Genomic DNA, 6301 nt, shown 5'->3' with positions numbered 1-6301 from the left:
TCCAAGGAGTAAGTATCTTTTAATTTCATGGCTGCAGTCACCATCTGCAGTGATTTTGGAGCCCAGAAAGTGATATTTTATATAAATATGAATAAATTCTGGACTAATACAAAGGCGATTATACTTTTTACATTATGTATGAGCAATTTAAATGCAAGTGAACCAGGTTCACAATACCTTGGAATGGAGAGAAAGTTTGAAATAGCTCAATTACCAGAACTTACACAAATTTTGCTTATTTTGCCAAAAATTCCCAAAATGAATCCTACGAAAGTCTTGTGGTCAATGTTTTGTTGTTAGAATAACTACATATTGAATAGATAAGTAAAGATAATTATTACATAAAAATATTTGGTAATGTTCATTTTATTGCAAGTATCTCATCCCAATAATTTTCAGTTCTTGTTAATGTTAAAGCTACCTTTTTTCTTATTATACTCAAACAATTCTTAGCTCTTCATATGAGGACTTCTGAAGCAAAATTTCATGTAATCAGCAAAAATAGCATAATTTAAAAACACATGATATGGCATATAATATTAAATTAATCTGAGACCTTAAATAAATATAAATAAACAGAGGTTAGGAATTATTAGATATTTTCCAAGCACTATTATTTGGTAGTATTTTTAGAGCATAACTATACTGGTTTATAGGTCAGCATCCTACTCTTCATTTAATTAAAAGATAGTTAATGATAAAAATACTATGAGAAAATTCTTAGATTGTTATTGGTAGCTTTTATATTAAATAAAACATACTGAGCAACGAAAAATATTATATTTTTTCTAATAGCCTACTTTTTCCTTATAAAAGATTTTACAGAAGAAAAAAATAATTGGAAACACTCTCAGAAGAAACCTACCAAAGAAGTTTGAATGAATGTTTAACCAGGAAGGTCAAGTTTTGTTGTTATTGTTTTGTTGGTTTACTAGAGTTAACTGTTCGAATTTATTTAAAATCTTCAAGAGCACATAGCAAAAAAGAACAATAACATCTAAAACATCTCATTTGAATATACATATTGATCATTTATGTTTTCCAAAAAATCACTGAAAATGTACTCAAAGATGAAAAAAGCATTAGACATCAATATTAATAATCACATCAGAAAAATATTTTTTTTTTAAATAAGTAATCCAGGACTTCCCTGGTGCTCCAGTGATTGAGACTCCAAGCTTCCAATGCAGGGAGTGCAGGTTGGATCCCTGTTTAGATAACTAAGATCCCACAAGCCATGCAGCATGGCCAAAAGATACACACACACACACACACACACACACACACACACATATATATATATACACATATACATATATATGTATATGTAGTAAAATTAAATAAGTAGCACAGACATGAGTGATAACTGACTTAGGCAGGTATTGGAAGATATAATTTAGTTGACTACAGAGGAAGAAAAAATTGTGAACTCAATCAAATTGTCCCACAAAACCTCTTTAGAAGCTCAACATTTAGACAAACCAGGTCCCACAGAAGGCAGAGGAGGATATCAGTTTTCAAGTAGAAAGATCAACTGAAACTAGGTGTTCTCAACACAGTCCTTCCAATGAACACCCAGGACAATCAGGGAAAATCAACTCAACTGTAGAAAACCATGATCTGCTGCTTTTTTATATCATGCAACCAAACCACCACTATTACCCCTCCCCACACACTCAAGTCACTTTCTAACTTCCCAGTCACAGACTAGAGACACATTCTTTACAGAAAGTGAACCAGAGTGGCACAGCAGAACTTTTCCAGCAGAAGTTTAGAAAGAGGCATGGGATTGAAAGGCAGGGGATTCAGAAGAGTAAAAATGTTAGTTGCTCAGTCGTACCTACTTCTTCGTGACCCCATGGACTGTAGCCCGCCAGGCTCCTCTGTCCATGGAATTCTCCAGGCAGTGGGTAGTGGGTAGCCATTGCCTTCTCCAGGGGATGTTTCTGACCCATGGATTGTACCGAGGTATTCTGAATTGCAGGCAGATTCTTTACCATCTGAGACACCTGAGCCATCAGGGAAACCCAAGGGGATTAAGAAAGGCTGCCTATTTAAAATGAAGGAAACATAACCTCCTTGCTTTTCAGTGTACTTTCAGAATGCAGCTAAATATATACCAACTTGTACACACAAACATACATACACGCACACACAGATAACAATGAAAGCAAGGCAGAGAAATCTTCTTTAAAGAAACTGAAAGTTCCATCACCAGTGTCAATATTTGCCAAATTGCCAGCTCTACAACTGTCTCGTGCCTTCCTGGAGTTGCACATATATGTGGGAATATGACTCTCAAAATAAAGTAATAATTCTAGACAGGGAAGATGGTATGCATTTTCTGTATTCTTGGGTGGTTTTGCTTAACCTTTATCAAGTCTACAACTCTTGCCTGTACCACATTTATTATGAGTGTCTCATGCATGGCTTCATGTTGCTTCTCAATTTCCTTTGAAAATGCTGTCTGCTCAGCCATGGAAGAAAAATCTAATCATTTTCTTTACATATACATGAAAACCAATTTTATTTTGGTGTTATCTTTTGATATACGCTAAGAATGTGACTTCTTTTTAGTGGACTCTGTACAGGATACATGTCCTCAACATAATGTCCCTGTGTTTTAGGGTCAGCAGTAAACCATGCAGAGTGGCAATGCAAATGTTATCCTATCATGTTTGTTTTAGGACTAAGAAAAAGGAAATTTACTAGATATCAATATTTCCATGAATAACAATTATGAGGAAGAGGTCAACAGAAAAATTGCTTTGGCATGGAACACATGACTTTAATTTCATGAAACATTCATTATTTTAATTTCATGAAAATTAAAATACCCTGAACTACAAGGGGAGTGGAATCTGTGCAAAGAAAGTAATCACATATATGTAGCTAATTGCCTCACTATTTAAACCATATGCTGTTCTTTTTCTCCTTTCAACACATGGTCCTCTTGCAGCTACACAATTAAAAGAGTCTCAAATACTTAAAGCAGTAGCTAGTTTCCAAAAAGCGTCCCCAATGAAACAATCACCACTAGTGCTGTTGTTGTTCAATCACCAAGTCATATCTGACTCTTTGCAACCCCATGGACTGCAGCATGCCAGGCGTTCCTGTTTCTCATCATCTCCTGGAGTTTGTCCAAGTTAATGTCTATTGAATTGGTGATGCCATCCAACCATCTTATCCTCTGTCACCCCCTTCTCCTCTTGCCTTTAGCCTTTTGCAACAACAAGGTCTTTTCCAGTGAGTCACCTCTTTGTATCCGGTGGCCAAAGTATTGGAGTTTCAGCATCAGTCCTTCCAATGAATATTCAGGGTTGATTTCCTTTAGGATTTACTGGTTTGATCTTCTTGCTGTCCAAGGAACTCTCAAGAGTCTTTTCCAGCACCACATTTCAAAAGCATCAATTATTTGGTGCCCAGCCTTCTTTACAGTCCAGCTCACACATCTGTACCTGACCACGGGAAAGACTCCAAAATCCCTGCAGATGGTGATTGCAGCCATGAAATGAAAAGACGCTTACTCCTTGGAAGGAAAGATATGACCAACCTAGATAGCATATTAAAAAGCAGAGACATTACTTTGTCAAAAAGGTCTGTCTAGTCAAGGCTATGGTTTTTCCAGTAGTCATGTATGGATGTGAGATTTGGACTATAAAGAAAGCTGAGTGCCAAAGAATTGATGCTTTTGAACTGTGGTGTTGGAGAAGACTCTTGAGAGTCCCTTGGACTGCAAGGAGATCCAACCAGTCAATCCTAAAGGAGATCAGTCCTGGGTGTTCATTGGGAAGACTGATGTTGAAGCTGAAACTCCAATACTTTGACCACCTGATGCGAAGAGCTGACTCATTTGAAAAGACCCTGATGCTGGGAAAGATGAGGGCAGGAGGAGAAGGGGATGACAGATGATGAGATGATTGAATGGCATCACTGACTCGATGTACATGGGTTTGGGTAGACTCCGGCAGTTGGTGATGGATAGGGAGGCCTGGCGTTCTGTGATTTGTGTGGTCACGAAGAGTCAGAGATGACTGAATGACTGAACTGAACTGAACTGGAAAGACCATAGCCTTGACTATACGGACCTTTGTCAGCAAAGTGGTATCTTTGCTTTTTAATATACTATCTATGTTAGGGTCACAAAAATTTGTATATGTCTGAAGTGACTGAACACACACACATGCTGTTTGTTATAGCTTTCCTGCCAAGAAGCAATCCTCTTCTAATTTCATGGCTAAAATCTCCATCCACTGTGATTTCAGAGCCCAAGAAGAGGAAATCTGTCACTGCTTGCACCTTTTTGGTGGCAGCTTTCCTAGTGGCTTATATAGTAAAGAATCTGCCTGTATTGTGGGATACCTGGGTTCAATCCCTGGGTTGAAAAGATCCTTGGAGAAGGAAATGGCATCCCATTCCAGTATTCTTGCCTGGAAAATTCCATGGAGAAGAGCCTAGTGGGCTACAGTCCATGTGGTCGCAAAGTTTCTGACACAGCTGAGAGACTAACACTTTCACACTTTCACATCCAGTTGCATCATCCTCTTTCATGATGATTGTTGCATGATTCTGTGACTTATTTTAATCTCTAGAATATGGTGATAAAACACTTTGTCAGTTTTTGTTTTTAAATCTTAAAATCTTATATCCTTTTGCTTTTGTGCTTTTGGAATCTCTGAGTTACCATGCAAATTGTTTAGCTGTCATACATAGAGGGGTGACATGAAGAGGTTATGATGCTACATAGAAAGGGAGAGAGGACCAGCTGCCCAGTGTTCAGGTGGCCCAAAGGAGCCTCCAGATGACTCCAGCTTCAGCTGCTAGCTGACTGAGTCAATAAGAGACTCACTCAGTGAACCCTTCCAAGTTCAGTCAGCCATTGCACTTTGAGACAGTCTCAGTACATAACTGCCATAAATTCAAAAATCATATTTGCCCTCTTAGGATCTTAATATCTTCCCAATTACTTTATAACAAATATACCCTTACAATTTAAACAATCATTTTTGTAATTTTATCAAATTACCAAAAAATTTTAATAAAATTATGCTATGCTCCCTAATGTATATGTGGGGCACTTAGCTAACCACTCAATTTCCTTCTCTCTGTAATAGTGTTCATTTTAACAGTGTTTTTGGCATAAACAACAAGCATGTCTAATTTAGCCACTATGTGGATTGAAAAATAGAAAGGGAGGAAAGGCAGGGGACATTTGATTTTGACATGGCTATTCATACTTTTCCCCATGCCTCTTCTTGCAATTATAGACAGAAAAGAATTATTATTTGATTTATGTGCAGGATAAGCCAGATTATACCAGACTCAGCATTCTGACTTGATTCCCATCATCTCATAGGAACAAACTTCCTAGTGTAATGTTTTCTTGTTAGAGTCAATTCTGGACTTCCATCCAAAGTAGCAAATATTTACTGAGAATTTGTATATGTTTGTCCAAATTTGTATTCAAAAGGAAATTCAAATGTGAGTATTACATCATCAGATCAGATCAGTCGCTCAGTCATGTCTGACTCTTTGAGACCCCATGAATTGCAGCACACCAGGCCTCCCTGTCCATCACCAACTCGCAGAGTTCACTGAGACTCACGTACATCAAGTCAGTGATGCCATCCAGCCATCTCATCCTCTGTCGTCCCCTTCTCCTCCTGCCCCCAATCCCTCCCAGAATCAGAGTCTTTTCCAATGAGTCAACTCTTCTCATGAGGTGGCCAAAGTACTGGAGTTTCAGCTTTAGCATCATTCCTTCCAAAGAAATCCCAGGGCTGATCTCCTTCGGATGGACTGGTTGGATCTCCTTGCAGTCCAAGGGACTCTCAAGAGTCTTCTCCAACACCACAGTTCAAAAGCATCAATTCTTTGGCACTCAGCCTTCTTCATAGTCCAACTCTCACATCCATACATGACCACAGGAAAAACCATAGCCTTGACTAGACAGACCTTTGTTGGCAAAGTAATGGCTCTGCTTTTGAATATGCTATCTAGGTTGGTCATAACTTTCCTTCCAAGGAGCAAGCGTCTTTTAATTTCATGGCTGCAGTCACCATCTGTAGTGATTTTGGAGCCCAGAAAAATAAAGTTTGACACTGTTTCCACTGTTTCCCTATCTATTTCCCATGAAGTGGTGGGACTGAATGCCATGATCTTCGTTTTCTGAATGTTAATCTTTAAGCCAACTTTTTCACTCTCCGCTTTCACTTTTATCAAGAGGTTTTTGAGTTCCTCTTCACTTTCTGCCATAAGGGTGGTGTCATCTGCATATCTGAGGTTATTGATATTTCTCCCA

Source organism: Bison bison, unplaced genomic scaffold, assembly GCF_000754665.1.
Source record: "Bison bison bison isolate TAMUID 2011002044 unplaced genomic scaffold, Bison_UMD1.0 scf7180017864136, whole genome shotgun sequence".
Lineage (NCBI taxonomy): Eukaryota > Metazoa > Chordata > Mammalia > Artiodactyla > Bovidae > Bison > Bison bison.
This window is presented reverse-complemented; position numbering follows the sequence as displayed.